The sequence below is a fragment of the Zalophus californianus genome, chromosome 4 (genome assembly GCF_009762305.2).
Source record: "Zalophus californianus isolate mZalCal1 chromosome 4, mZalCal1.pri.v2, whole genome shotgun sequence".
Taxonomy (NCBI): domain Eukaryota; kingdom Metazoa; phylum Chordata; class Mammalia; order Carnivora; family Otariidae; genus Zalophus; species Zalophus californianus.
In genome coordinates, this window is record NC_045598.1 from 176,112,659 (window position 1) to 176,127,193 (window position 14,535).

At 41.7% G+C, this 14,535-nt stretch overlaps 1 long non-coding RNA gene across 5 annotated transcripts in view; it reads left to right on the top strand.

Moving 5' to 3' along the window:
* LOC113939149 overlaps positions 1–14,535 on the top strand; it is an 89,085-nt gene that overhangs the window by 64,628 nt on the left and 9,922 nt on the right. For 3 of the 5 annotated variants that reach the window (XR_003525143.2, XR_003525137.2, XR_003525136.2), the window contains exon 6: positions 13,661–13,764. The exons of the other annotated variants lie outside the window; for them this stretch is intronic. This is a non-coding gene — a long non-coding RNA (uncharacterized LOC113939149). The remainder of the gene's footprint in view (positions 1–13,660; positions 13,765–14,535) is intronic. 5 annotated transcript variants of the gene reach the window in all.

The following is a 14,535-nucleotide window of genomic DNA, read 5'->3' on the forward strand; positions in this document are numbered from 1 at the left end:
CTGGGAACCCAGAGAAATAACTAGGGTGTCTTGGGGGAGGGATGCAGAGTGCTTATCTATGGGGCTTGTGCAGATGGAGGTTCTCCAGGCTCAGTCTGGCTTGAATTTTCCTTACTGTCAATTCTCTGCCAGGTACATGACCCTCCTATATGCTGTTGAGACTCCAAAATCCATACCTCTGGCCGAGGCTTGCCATCTAAGCTCCAAACCCACTTATATTCTGTCTTCTAACAGAATATCTGATGCATTTGGGCACTTCAAACTCAACAGATCCCCCAAAGCATCGTCAGTCAACAATGCAACCCGAAGCTGCTCTTGTAGTCCTTAGGTCAGTGTATGGTTCCATTCAGTGAAACCAAGCAGCTCCCTTTTCCTTCTGTCACCATTCTTACTCAGTCTGTCATCAAGCCCTGCCTAAATATTCATGGTTCAGGCTATATTTCTCCATCCCACAGCCATCATTGTGGTTCAAGATATCATATCTTTCCACTGCACTTCTCCTGAGCAAGCTCTTTGGTTTCCCCGCATCCATTCTTGCCTTCCCTCATTCTACCTTGAATAGCTGCCAGAAGGATCTTTTAAACAGACAAATCTTATTGTGTCATTCCCCAGCTTAGAATCCTCATTCCTAAGGTGAAGACGACACACCTTAATGTGGCTGGTGTAGCCATGCATGCAGGGACCAGGCCGACTCTTACTCTTGCCCCTGCTCTGTCTGTTCCAGTCTGAGGGGTCTTCCCCGTACTGTGGAGATGCCTGACTCATTCCCACCTCTGGGGCTTCTCACCTGGGTTTTTGCTGGAGCCAGAGACTCTTCTTCTCCTTTCTCTAGTTAATACCTTGCTTTACACACCAGTCAGAGAATGCTGATGAAGCTTTTTTTTTTAAATTTTTTTAATTTGAATATAGTTGACATGCAATGTTACATTATTTTCAGGTGTACGACAGAGTGACTCAACATCTCTACACGTACGCTGTGCTCACAAGTGTAGCTGCCATCTGTCACCATCCGTCTCTATGACAGTACATTGACGATATTCCCTGTGCTGATGAGTTACTAAAAACGAAACAAAAAGCTCTTCCCTATGCTATATTCCCTCAGCACCTTGTACTTACTTTCCCCTCAAGCTGCATACCACATTGTCTATACTTTTCTCTAAAATGTGACCTCTCTTGGGGAGGGAATGTGTCTATTGCATTTACTTTCCTGTCACGAGTACCTAGCACAGATGATACAGTACTTAGCAGACATTCAGTAAACACTCCCTCAGCGATTGCATAGATATGAAATCCTGAGACCATTTCTTTCCAAGTGTGTCACAGAAATCTCATGTTCAGCAGGACTCTACCCAGTGGCTTGTCAAACCTCTGTGGTAATGGGGCCAGATTGACACATGAGGCAGGCATCTAGGATTGTTAACTAAACAGCCACAATTCTTTCTTTTCTCTGAAAGTAATTACTGGTTGCTAAATATTCAAATGTGCATTGAAAAAGCAGCTCATTACATTATGTTAAGAAATAAATTACTATTTCTAATTGCTTCTAGTAGTTAATTACTTCTAATTATTAGTCTGAGTAATAAATTACTGCTTCTGATTATGTTGTAGGCACAGTTGGAGCATTCAAAAATGCAATTTTCATGGTTGTTTACATCAGAACATGTTTACTGAATTATAGAGCCATAATTACCCTGAATAACTGGTAGCAAAAAATAATAAACATTTGATAAATTCAATCGAAATATGTCATTTCTTTGTCAGCTTATTTAAGAGATCAAGCATTAAAATGAAACAACCATGCTTGACTTTTCCAGTCTCTTCAGGGGGTAACAATATGTTAAAATCGGGATTTTTGTTTTGTTTTGGTTGAATAAGAACTAAGTTAGAATTACTTTTGTTATTTAAAATAATAAAGAAAATAATCAGAACTCTAATACTGTTAAAAATCAGGTTACACAACCAGCATACAACTCATAGGAAGAAATAAATTATGCCTAGTTAAAGGGAAATTGTAAGAAATAGTAAAACCTCCAGAATTATTTTATTGAGTTATGACATATCTAACATACATTAATCTTAAGTGTAGAACTTGAAGATTTCCAAACCCATGGTTTGAATCTGTCACTTTGCTTGCCAGTTTGTTCGGTCAATGATAGGAGTAGGTAACCTATGGCAAGCTGTGGGCTGACTTTTTTTTTTTTTTAATCCCTCCTACTATTTGCTACAATCACATATCATCAGTATGTTCACCCATGTGGTTCTGTTGCCATCCCCTTTATGCCAGACAGACTCTTAAGATGTCTTCAAGATCTTTATTTCCTGGGGCTGCCCTTAGGTCCTTCCTTCCCCTTGAGTGTGGGTGGGGCTGTGACTTGCTTCTACCCAACAATATATGGCTGAGATGACTAGCTACACATGACTACCTGGATGTGACAATGTGATTAATTACATTAGATTGTAGGGTCTGTCTGTCTGGAGTCTCTTTGTCTCCCTTCCCGACTTGGAAGAAGCAAGCTTCCAAGCAGGGAAACCCCATGGGGCAGGAGACTCTGAGAAGCCTCTAGCTGCTGAGGGTGGTCCCCAGCCAACAATCAGCAAGAAACTCCAATTCCCAGTCCTGCGACTCCAAGGAATGGAGTTGTGCCAAGAGCCTACATGAGCTGGAAACAGATTCTTCCCAGTCAGGCCTCAGGCAAGATTGTAGCCCTGGCTGATACTTGCATCCTCGACAGGCCCTAAACAGATCTCCCAGCAGAGCTGTGCCTGGACTTCTGGCTCACGGACATTGGGACATAATGAATGTGTGTTGCTGTAGCTGCTAAAAATGTGATGATGCTGAAATTGAGAAGAAGTACCCACATTTTCTCTTCCTGCAGACACTGATCACTAGAGAATCCTTCATACCAAGGTTCTTAAAAGCTGCTGACATCACAGATCTCAAATGTTCATCTATCGTGGAGAAAATAGAGCATAGAACCAGGGACAGAAGACCTCTTAGGTTGAACCATGCAAAACTGCCTGAATGGCATGTGGAATGTCAGAAATCGCACAGATTTAATCTCTTCTTGATTCTTCCGCTGATAGCAGTTTAGCTTTGAGTAACTCACTTTATTTCATGGTTCCGTTTTTCTTCACCTATCAGATCAGAAATAATAACAAAAATGTGTTCACATTTTACCTACTTTATCTCACTCTGTCCTCACAGTCACCAAGAGAGGTATTAATTGCCCCACTTTTCAGATGAAGAAATTGAGGCTTGCAGAGGCTATACAAACTGTATAAAGTCCCACAGTAGTACCGCTAGGATTCAGTGCTGGCTAAGGCAAGTCTAGGGCTTATTCTTTTGGCTTCATTTTGCCCCAAGTCTTCCCTTACAGCAACACTATAACGAGGTCAAGCAGAATAAGGCTTTATAGCCAGAGAGATGTGGGTTTGAATTACAGTTTCAGTCCTGTGTGTCTTTGAGAAAATTACTTTACTTCTCTGGGCCTCAATTCACTTGTCTAAAATATGTGGATAGTAGCTACTTCACAAGTTTCTTTTGTTAATCAATTAAGATTACACTGTAAGCAAAGACCACAGTAAACATTCAAAAAATGCTATTATTTTTTACAGATATGAGGTAAAAAATGAGTTTACATAAGTGAAACTATTTTTGAACTAGAATGTTTGTTATATTTGTTAACATTGATTGAAAGCACTTCTTTTTTTTAATTGTTATGCTATGTTAATCACCCATTAACATTATTAGTTTTTGATGTAGTGTTCCATGATTCATTATTTGCGTGTAACACCCAGTGCTCCATGCAGAACGTGCCCTCTTTAATACCCATCACCAGGCTAACCCATCCCCCCACCCCCCTTCCCTCTAGAACCCTCAGTTTGTTTTTCAGAGTCCATCGTCTCTCATGGTTCATCTCCCCCTCCAATTCCGTCCCCCTTCATTCTTCCCCTCCTGCTATCTTCTTCTTTTTTTTTTTAACATATAATGTATTATTTGTTTCAGAGGTATAGATCTGTGATTCAACAGTCTTGCACAATTCACAGCGCTCACCATAGCACATACCCTCCCCAATGTCTATCACCCAGCCACCCCATCCCTCCCACCCCCCACCACTCCAGGAACCCTCAATTTGTTTCCTGAGATTAAGGAATTCCTCATATCAGTGAGGTCATATGATACATGTCTTTCTCTGATTGACTTATTTCGCTCAGCATAACACCCTCCAGTTCCATCCATGTTGTTGCAAATGGCAAGATCTCGTTCCCTTTGATGGCTGCATAATATTCCATTGTATATATATACCACTTCTTTATCCATTCATTTGTCGATGGACATCTTGGCTCTTTCCACAGTTTGGCTATTGTGGACATTGCTGCTATAAACATTGGGGTGCATGTACCCCTTTGGATCCCTACATTTGTATCTTTGGGGTAAATACCCAGTAGTGCAGTTGCTGGATCGTAGGGTAGCTCTATTTTCAGCTTTTTGAGGAACCTCCATACTGTTTTCCAGAGTGGCTGCACCAGCTTGCATTCCCACCAACAGTGTAGGAGGGTTCCCCTTTCTCCTCATCCCCACCAACATCTGTCATTTCCTGACTTGTTAATTTTAGCCATTCTGATTGGTGTGAGGTGATATCTCATTGAGGTTTTGATTTGGATTTCCCTGATGCCGAGCGATGTTGAGTACTTTTTCATGTGTCTGTTTGGATGGCTTCTTTGGAAAAATGTCTGTTCATGTCTTCTGCCCATTTCTTGATTGGATCATTTGTTCTTTGGGTGTTGAGTTTAAGAAGTTCTTTATAGATTTGGATACTAGCCCACAAGCACTTTCTTTCTTTCTTTCTTTCTTTCTTTCTTTCTTTCTTTCTTTTTCTTTCTTTCTTTCTTTCTTTCTTTCTTTCTTTCTTTCTTTCTTTCTTTCTCTCTCTCTCTCTCTTTCTTTTTTCTTTCTTTCTTTCTTTCTTTCTTTCTTTCTTTCTTTCTTTCTTTCTTTCTTTTTCTTTCTTTCTTTCTTTTCTTTATTTTTTTAAAATTTTTAAAGATTTTATTTATTTATTTGAGAGAGAGAGAGTGAGAGAGAGCATGAGAGGGGAGAGGGTCAGAGGGAGAAGCAGACCCCCCACTGAGCGGGAAGCCCGATGCGGGACTCGATCCTGGGACTCCAGGATCACGACCTGAGCTGAAGGCAGTTGCTTAACCAACTGAGCCACCCAGGCACTCAGCACTTCTTTTTTTAAAAGATTTTATTTATTTGAGAAAAAGAGCATGTGCAAGTAGGGAGAGAGGGGCAAAGGGAGAAGGGGAGGGAGAAACAGACTTCCTGCTGAGCAGGATCTCTATCCCAGGACCCGGGATCACAACCTGAGCTGGAAGGGAGCCACTTAACCGACTGAGCCACCCAGACACCCCTATTGCAAGCAATTCTTATAAAATTAGTTTGAATTATCATAGGGAACAACTAGTTATAACAGTCTGCTTTTTGGGTTGAGAGTAGACTGCAAGGAGACAAAGTTGGAGGCAGGGAGGCAGAAGGTTATTATAGTCATCTGAGAAAGTGATGAGTGTGGTGTAGTGTAGGGGGTGGGAGTTGTTGGAGTTTGAATTCACTTTAAAGGTACAGCAGGCAGGATTTGTGTGGGTTAGATGGGCGAAGGAAGGAAGGGAAAGAGAGAAAGAAAAAGGGGAGAGAAAGAGACAGACAGATACACAGTGAGAGAGAGAGAGGAGGGGCATGGAGAAGGAGAAAGAGCAAGAGTGAGAAAGGGAGGGAGGGAGGTATTTTAGATTTTGGTTGAGGCACTGGAAAGATGGCATTCCAATGTACTGAAATGGGGAAAACTGCTGGAAAGCTGAGTCAGAGAGGAAGCAAGAAGTGCACATTTGTGTCTGTTAAGTTTTAGATGTCTATTAATAATGCTCGTGTAGAGATGAACAGGCTGCAGAAAGAATACACATGAATCTCAGGCGAGGGTCTGGGTTGGAAGTGTTCATTTGGAAGCTGCCATGTATAGACATACGGTATTTAAAGTCAGGAGACTTGCCAAGATCTCCGAGGGACTGGAGAGGCAGACAGAGGTGGGGATGACTTGGAACAGGGTAGCAGAGGTGGAAATGATGAGAAGGTTGAGTTGAAACCAGAGTTGATGGGGGTGAGGGGATGACTCCAAGGTTCTTTGGCTTGAGGAGTGGAGGAATGAGTAAAGGTGGCAGTTTGAGATGGGGATGGCTGGAGGAGGAGCAGGTGTGGGAGAGTTCATCAGGAATTTGAATTTTGACCCATTAGGGCGGGGATGGCAGCTGCAGTGGGAGATGGAGCAGGGCACTTGTGAGGGCACAGCTGAATGGTGGGTGCTAGAGAAAGTGGTGCATAAAAGGGGTTTGCGCTCCTTTTAGTTGAGAAGGAAGTTCAAGGCTTCCTCTTTGTTAAAGCCTGCAAGTGCCTCTGTGCGGCAAATGGTGGAGCACATCATTTTCCTCTTACCTCTTACCCACCAGCAAGTTGTCAATCTTCCAAGTTGAGATGCAGTCAAGTGAAGCTCAAAGGCAGGAGAGCCGTTTCCTGCTTGACTTCAGACCTGCCTTCTAGTTTCACTTTCTTTTCCTCAGGAGATGGACACTGGGAATGTCTACAACTGACCCAATGCTGGGGTGGTTCTGCTGCTTTCTCAAGGGCTGCAGGCTCTGTGGCTGAAACCAGGAATCCTAAAACTATGGTCCTTCGGCTAAATCTGGCTCACTGCTTGCTTTATGAAGAAAGTTTTCTTGGAGCACAGTCATTTCCATTCATTTCTGGACACTTTTGTGCTATATCAGCAGAGTTGAATGTTTGCAACAGAGAACATATGGCCTGCAAAGCCTAAAATATTTACTATCTAGCCCTCTACAGAAATTTTGCCAGTCTCTGGCCTGAACATAACTAGTACATCTGAATTCAAGCTGTTTATCCTAAATTTTTCTGTGGGGTGTGTACATATACATACAGGAGCAAAATGGTGATTTGATTTCATAGTCAAACTCCAAACTCAAGGCCAACAGAAGAGATAAGGCACGGGAGTTAGGATTCACCGAGTTCAAAGTATTTTTGAGTAGAGAAGAGTTTCAGTATTACTTTCTGGGAATGAGATTTATTTGCACTGGTGCCTCTTTTGAAAACCAATCCCTGATGCCGAGTGATGTTGAGAACTTTTTCTTAGCCCTGGGAAATATCTGTGTTAGAGATGTGGTGTGCTTGTGCTAGGTTGCTAGGTACTGGGAGTATTATGAAATTTTTAAAAGTTAAACAGTTTTAAAATAATAAATTGGTCTCAGTATGCGTGTGTGTGTGTGTGTGTGTGTGTGTGTGTATGTGTGTAGAAAAGCTGGGGAACAGTTGGGTAAAGGCAAAACCCAGCTGGCTCAACTATTTTGGGATTTGGAGACATCTAATACATCCAAACGTTGGAAAACACTATATGACAATTTGTTGGAACAGTATAAAAAGAGAAAGTCAGTGAGGTATTATGTTCAGAATCAGAATTACTGTCATCCTTGTAGATGACTTCAGCATCAGTGACCCTTTCAACAAATCTGATCTGAGGGTCATCTTGAGTCCTCTTCAGCTGTGCACAGGTGCAGACACACCCTGGTCCTTGTCGTCACTGGGAACTTCTTGCCATGTGCATTATGAATAGTGGGGCAGTCTAGGCTGTCTGAATATAGCAGTTGCTTCCTTGGGGCCACTGGGCTCCCTGACCTGGGGGCTGTTCAAGCTGAGGATTGACAGTTCTCCATCAAAGATGCTATAGATGTCATTCAGTCATTGCCTGGCATGTAGTTGGTGCTAAAAAAAACATTCACTGAATGATAAAATGAAGAGAGGTAATTTTTAAAGTCTGTTCCAGCCTATCTTCCAGTCCTAAACCCAGGGAACTCTTCTATAGCATTTTAAATGTGACAGAGACCATGAGATGTTCACCAACTCCATTTCCTTTTCCTGAGCACACAGGAGGTATTTCTCAGCTTCCCCTGTACCCTGAGAGGGCTTTCTTGTTTTCTGTTCTTCCAAGGCTACCAGAAACCCAATGTTGAAGATCTCAGTGTCACAAGATGGAAGGAGTCTAGATCCCTGAGTTACTTCTTGGAGAAAAGCAGCTCAGCGGAGCTACCCACTTGCTTTGGGGCTGTGATGAGAGCAGGAAATGAAACTCTTATTTTGTTAATGCCCCTCAGTTTGGGGGTTGTTTGTTGCAGCAATTACATGTTAGAGTTCTGTGTTAATGCATTCATATTACATGGCTAAATTAGATAAAAATAACTAAATTCAGGAAAGGAACATTTCAAGTTGAAAAATTACTTTCTGTAGAGCAGTGAAAATGAACTATAGCCACATGCATACAGACAGAAGCATAATGTTGGCAAAAACATATTTACATAATGTAAATCACTCAAGAATACATACCATATGATACCATTTATATAAAGTTCAAATACAAATAAAACCAAACAATGTATTCCTTAGTAATACAAACACCTGGTAAAGTTGAAAAACAAAGCAAAATGCAAGACAGTGTGAAGCTAGGGGAGGATAGTAGACAGAGGAATGTTGGTATGGTTACAACAAAGGAATTAGAAACTCTTGGAAAGGTTTTATTTCTTAAACCGGGTTGTAAATACACTTATGTTTAATCATTCTTTATAATCTAAATATTTATTATGTATGTTATTTTATATATATGAAGATATTATGGTGAGTCATGCCATATGCACATTTAACTTTTCAATTCAATCATATATGTACCCTGGATATTCAATTACATATAATTATATATCACAATATATTGCCATATATATATGATATGCCCAAATATACTTGATTATGTGCTGTATGTTTTCATATACACGGCAAATTTATAGACATTTATTATTGCAGAAGACTGCATACACAAAAACCTCAAATCTGGGTGATTTAATGGATTTTCAAAGATAATTTTGATCAAATGTACATGTTTCTTAATTTCTTGCATTGGAACCCAAGCCTTCTGTAAGATTTGTTTTATGACACAGATGGCACCAGGGAAGTGTTTCCCAAACTGGGGTCCTTGGATCCTTATCAGTTCATAAGCTAGTTTTGGAATTTTAAAGTCTTGGGAATAATCGCTCGTTTGCTTTTAATAAGGACACCTAAGCCAACAGGTCATTTGATCTATTTCAGCCCAGAATTAAACAACTCAGCCTGTTTACAGTGCTTATGTATTTCATGTTGATTAGAAGTACTGGTTAGCAATTTATCTGTCTTTGATTAATTAAACATGGGAAAAACCAATTTGTTACTAGTCTCAGCTAAGAAGATGAAATTTATCAAAGCATGAGGCCCATGGGAAGAAATTAATAAAATGAATCCCTGCTGGTGAAAAGGTTTAGATCAGTGTCCTATATTAATTCAAGTTCATTTTGTGTTCATTCATTTACTAACTCATTCATTTACTCAACCAATATTTGCTACGTGCCAACTCTGTACCAGACAGTTCTAAGTGCCGGGGGTAGAAGGGTGAATATAGTCAAAACCTTTACTCTTATGGACAGAATGTTTGTGCCCCCCGCCCCCCATTCATATGTTGAATCTCTAACCCGCAGTGTGGCTGTCTTCAGAGGTGGGGCCTCTAAGGAAGTAATTAGGGTTATATGAGGTCATAATGGTGGGGCCCTGATCTGATAGGATTCAGTGTCCTTTTAAGGAAATACATCAGAGTGCTCACTCTCTCTCAATCTTATCTCTCACCCCATGCACACTCTAAGGGAAGGCCATGGAGGACAGAGCAAGAGAGCGGCTGTCTGCAAACCAGTAGGAGAGCTCTCACCAGAAACCAAATTGGCTAGAACCTTGATCTTAGACTTCTCGCCTCCAGAACTTGAGAAAATACACTTCTGTTGTTTAGGTCATCCAGTCTGTGGTACTTTGTTATGGCAACCCTAGCTGACGAATACACCTGTTCTTATAGAAGTCAGAGAATTGCAGTGGGTCTTAGTTTAAGTAGCTGGTTATGCTCACAAAGGGAAGGGAGCTAACATGCATGTTGGGAGGCATATAACATCATGGTTCAAAACTCTGCTCAGGGGCTCTGACAGATCTGGGACTAAGTCCCTTTTTGGTCATTTGGTAATTTGAGAAGTCTGGGCAAAGGACTTAATTCCTTGAAGCCTCAGTTTTCCCTTCTCTAAAATGGGATGGCAGTATCTACCTCAAAGGGTCATTGTGAAGGGTAGATGAGCTCATAAAGCACTCGACACACCCCCTCTGTAGAAAAGCCTCAGTATATGGGCTGTTACATATATTAGTTCACACATCTGATTCAGTCCTCACAATGAACCTGTCATGTGGTGGTTGCTCTCTTCTCCATTTAGGAAACATGGAAACTGGAGTTGGAAGGATTGGGCGCCTTCCTTTAGGTGATGAAGGTCTTCAAGAGTGGAGCTGCTGGGAGATGGCTCCAGGCCTGCCCACCACCAAAGCCTGGGCTGTCTTCCTTGCCTCCTGGTTCCTCCACATCCACGTTTAAAAAGCTAAAAGTGGGGAGCACTCGTCTTTTATGCTGAAAGATCTGATACAGTCCTTTCCTTCCAGATCAGTGATTCTCAACCGAGCATGAGCAGGAGTGACGAATTACCCCTGGGGAAGTATATCATAGTTCCTGGGAGATGAGGATAGCTCACGTGTGAAAGAGCATATAATTTCTTTGACTTGATTTTACGGAAAAAAAAACCATATAATATCTTAGTATTGGCTTGATCTACTTCGTGATTTAATTTAAATGTCAGATTAGGAAGGAAAGGAGAGGTTTATGTTTATATAAAAAGGGCACAATTTAAAAATAGACTGAGACTCTGTTCTTTCTGGGGTCTTCTCAAGGACAGGTCTGTGTCTGGGGCCTTTTTGCAGATGCTGGAACCAGCCCAAGAGGGCTTGTAGGAAGATTCTATGAAACCAAAGCAGGCCTTATACATGGTAGCATTAGTAGAGCTGACAGAACCCTCATGCTAATAAAGATGTTTGCTGCACTGGCATGTGTGTGGCATTGGGTAGGAATAACTGCCTATAATATTCTAGTTAGCCTGCTCTCAAGTGAGCAACATTTCTGCTAATGATCATAACCAATTAGTTGAATTCTGAAAAAATCTTCAGGGCAAAAATCACTTGTTCCCACTGTTCACAAGGAGTTATGAATTTATATTACATGCGATGGCTGATCCATGCCTTACCATGGAGAGAATGAGGAAGTTCCAGGCAACATGTCTCCCTTCAAAAAACTAGCTCCCTGAGGGAAACTGAGGATAGGCATCAGGAAGCAAGTGGGTATGCAGGGCATGATGCCTCTGCTTTGGGTGGAGAAAGACACCGGGAGGCCAGGGCACCCATGATCTGTTGCCTCGTAGGTGGGTGTAGAAGGTGCACCCCATGTCCCAGAGGCTTAGGGGAGCAGTGCAGGGTGTAGTTCTGCCTCTGATGACGATGGACCCAGGACTAGAAATTAACCCTCACAGGACTAGAAAGTGTCAATGTGTCCATTTTCTAGACACAGAAACTTGAGACATAGAGAGAAATGGTATGTCCAAAGTCACAGCAGCTAGCTGGACTCAGGAAGTCAAACCCAGACTCTGGATGTCCTGCCCACTGACCTTTTTTTGTCATCAGTTCTTCAGCTTCAGGAAAATCTATAGCATAGCCCCAGAGACCTACCTATGTCATGACTATCATTCTACCAGTCTGCCTCAGTCGGTAGCCAGGCAGGAGAACAGGACCATGCCAGGCAGTCAACTAGGATATCTGATTTCTGCCCTTCTCTCGCCTCCTGAATTCCTGTCAATATTTTCCACTGGGCAAAACTATTGAGAAGCTAGTGGACATGATGGGTAGGAAGTGTGGTTTGTAGATCAGAGCAGAGCAAGGAAAGGGGGAAGAACGGAGCTGACACATAGGCAAATGAGCTTCAGCAACCACTTGCCCTTAGCTTGAGGGTTCTCGAGAGAGTTAATTTCCAGAGAGCTGGGTGATGAAGACATTTGTAAAAATTAGAGCGACCGTCCTAGACTCGTTGAATCATGGAGCCATGGGCTTGGGATAATAATAACAGTAATTAGCAGGTGTAGGTGTGCCACAGGGCCAAATGGCACATTAGAGTATCAGATAGATCTGGATTCACGTTCATGCTCTTTGACTTACCAGGGGTATGACTGTGGCAAAGTAAGGAAACCACTGTGTTTTCTGGTTTACTTATCTTTAAAATGCAGATCATAAAATTTTCTTTGTAGAGTTTTTGCAATGTGCCAATGGTAAAATGAATATACAGCATCCTTAACCGTGTCTGGCATATGCAGGTTATCAATAAATAATAGCCCTCATATGACCTCACTGATATGAGGAATTCTTAATCTCAGGAAACAAACTGAGTGTTGTTGGAGTGGTGGGGGGTGGGAGGGATGGGGTGGCTGGGTGATAGACAGTGGGTAGGGTATGTGCTATGGTGAGCGCTGTGAATTGTGCAAGACTGTTGAATCACAGATCTGTACTTCTGAAACAAATAATGCAACATATGTTAAGAAAAAAGAAAAAGAAGAAGAAGATAGCAGGAGGGGAAGAATGAAGGGGAGTAAGTCAGAGGCGGAGAGGAACCATGAGAGACGATGGGCTCTGAAAAACAAACTGAGGGTTCTAGAGGGGAGGAGGTGGGGGATGGGTTAGCCTGGTGATGGGTATTAAAGAGGGCACATCCTGCGTGGAGCACTGGGTGTTATGCACAAACAATGAATCATGGAACACTACATCACAAACTAATGATGTAATGTATGGTGATTAACATAACAATTAAAAAAAATAAAAAAATAAATAATAGCCCTCAGGCTTCAGCAGGACCCGTGTCCTATAACCCTTAGAGGAAGTGAATGTCCTTTGATGTAATTCCTTGTCTACACTATTTTATGGGATAAGTTTAGAGAAGAGCATTTCCTCATCAATTTATACTTCTGTCAACAATTTTTGATGAGTGGCCATTTTCATACACTTAAATTTATTGTGGGTATTATCATTTTAAAATACCTTTATGTTGACTGCTTTCTGGGGGGTCATGTTCATGGCCACTGACTCGGGTGAGCTGAGATGAGTATAGACACAAAAACAGAGGGTTAGCTTGACTACTGGCAATAACTGAATAAAAGGATATAGTATCTGGAGTGGAATATAGGCCCCTCATGTATTCATCCATTATTTTAATATTTTGAAGTCTCTCCCACGTGTGAAGCGCTTGTCTCAATATCACCTTCTCAGGGGGCTGATAATAATAATTGCTATCATTTCTCTAGTGTTTGTTATGTGCCAGGCACTATCCTAAGTGGTTTAAACTCATCAACTCTCACAATAACCCAGTGAGATCATTTCTGTTATTGCCCTCATTTACAATGTGACCTTGGCTGGGAAATATTTCACTGTTAAGTGAAACAACCTGGTCAAGATCACACAGTTAGCAAACGGCCAAACCAGGATTCAAACTCAGGCAAGTGTAGCCCAAGAACCTGCGCTTTTGCTCTGTCCTACATTCTTCCTCAGATACTTACGTTAGGAATATTCCATATCCCCCTTTTTCTCCTCACTCTGTTCCTCCTATCTGCTCATGCCATTTTGCAGGTGCTTCTTGTAAAGTTGCAGAAATAAGCTGAGTCAATAGAGATAATTCACAACTTAAATGAACTCTGCAAATTACCCGCAAGACAAAAGTCCCACCTCATCAGGTATGTGCATATCTTCACAAAAATCTAGGTTCAGTGGGGAGGAATAGGAAGGGCAGAAGGAGATTCTCCATTCCCTGTGGAGGTACAGCCTTGTTCCTGGGATCCTCATAAACCTGTCACCTATGGAAATGCTTAATTGGGGTTTACAGTGTCATCACCATTGCCGTCACTACTGAGCTCATGCTTTCGATGATTTCTCATCATTGCAGGAGAGCACAATAGTGCCCGTGTTCAGCACTTCTGTGCTAACTTCTAGTTTATTTACGTGCTCATCTGATGCAGTTTCAGTGCCATCCATGAAGTTTGGCATGATCCTATTCTCAGTATTGATAAAATCTTCAAAGTCTTCATCAGCAGGTTCATTTTTCAAACATCCCTATAGTCCAAAACCTGTGCCAAGCATTTGTCAATATTGATGTATTAATACTGTTCCAAGCATTAGCTACTGCAGAAATGACAATCTCAACTCTTTTAGTATGTCTTGGATTCCTAGACTTTTGTTCACTGCAACAGGCTTTCAGCTAAAGGAAAACAAAAGGTGGAGGGGAATTTATGCTTGCTCTCCATGGAATATAAAATTCCTTGACCAATAAGATGGTATCACAGATATAACTTTGAGGGAGGAATAAATGCTGAAAACCTTTTTTCCCCAAGAAGTTTAGGAGAGGGATGTTGGGGTAGTGTCCATGAAGAATAAAAACTTTTTTAGTCCGGGTTGCCTGCAATGAACTCAAGCATAGGTGTGGAGGTGTATTGAATCAGTCAGAAGGT